Source organism: Limulus polyphemus, unplaced genomic scaffold (assembly GCF_000517525.1).
Source record: "Limulus polyphemus unplaced genomic scaffold, Limulus_polyphemus-2.1.2 Scaffold1847, whole genome shotgun sequence".
NCBI lineage: Eukaryota > Metazoa > Arthropoda > Merostomata > Xiphosura > Limulidae > Limulus > Limulus polyphemus.
The window spans coordinates 162,395-163,701 of NW_013667457.1; the positions used below are offsets into that span (position 1 = coordinate 162,395).

The following is a 1,307-nucleotide window of genomic DNA, read 5'->3' on the forward strand; positions in this document are numbered from 1 at the left end:
CAAATTATTATTTCGTTTACGACAATGAACACTTTTTATTATTGTGTTTGTTAACAAAAATATAAACAAACTGAAGAAGGGGGAAGAACAGTGATGTCAAACGAATGTGCATCCTCATTAATCCTGATTTTTTGTGAAATCTACGTCTTTTAGTCTCAAAACTATGTGCTATGGTCTTTCTTTTATGCATTGCGTTATGTCGTTTTGTGAAAAATATGTATCATAGTAAGTTTGATTTAAAAATACAATAATGGCAACTTTTAAAGTGGGTAAATTCTGATTTTGGTTATTTCGACCCACAGTAAAAGTCACTGTTATTGTATTTCTTAATTAATTAATAGCTTCATCAAACAGTAAGTTTGATCTATTTAACAAAAGATATCGTAATCGTAATTCGAAAACCCATTATCTATATATAACCCTATATAAGATTGAAGACTCAAAAGTTATTTTACTACCAGGTGGCACCACAAGATAATAGTTTATTAAAAACCTTTAATTTAAGTTTGATTGGATACATATATAAACTTTTAACGTCTTAAAGGAAACAACACGGTAAGTTTGGTTTGTATGACAAAATTTATTTTACTACCAGGTGGCACTACAAGGTAATAGTTTATTAAAAACCTTTAATTTAAGTTTGATTAGCTACGTATATAAACTTTTAACGTCTTAAAGAAAACAACACGGTAAGTTTGATTTGTATGACACAATTTATTTTACTACGAGGTGGCACCACAAGGTAATAGTTTAATTTTTTTCATACATCTACTTTCGTTATGTGCAGAGTTATTGGTTTTTGCTTTAAAAATTATATAATAATGATTCAAACAGAACACGGAAAGACAAATCTGGTTATGATTACAATCGTTAATACAATCGTTAATAATAATCGTTAATCATAGCTAAATAGTATTTGAGTTTATATATATATATATCGATTCATGAAAAGTTAAAATAAATTGAATGTATTGACGATAAGACAACGTGACAAGTTGAGAATGACTATAAAAGTGCTTTCCATAACTAGCGAGCTACTCTATCTACAGAAAACAAGAGGGAATCGTCAATAGCCGCGGCATTTGAAATTCTTTTAGGCAGGATTAAAGTAAATTAATCTCTGAGATCTTTGTTTCCTTTTTTATTAGCTGTATTTTTGTGCGACAGAAATACAAAGCGTGGGGCACGCGTATACCCCATTCGATTTTCTTACTCATCGGGATCTCTACCAGCCTACCCTCAAGTTGAAATTCTTTTAGGCAGGATTAGAATAAATTAATCTATGAGACCTTGGGCGTGATCAAGCA

At 30.3% G+C, this 1,307-nt stretch overlaps 1 pseudogene across 1 annotated transcript in view; it reads right to left on the reverse strand.

Moving 5' to 3' along the window:
• Positions 1-1,307, reverse strand: part of LOC106465139 — a 148,005-nt pseudogene that overhangs the window by 69,436 nt on the left and 77,262 nt on the right. The window lies entirely within an intron of this gene.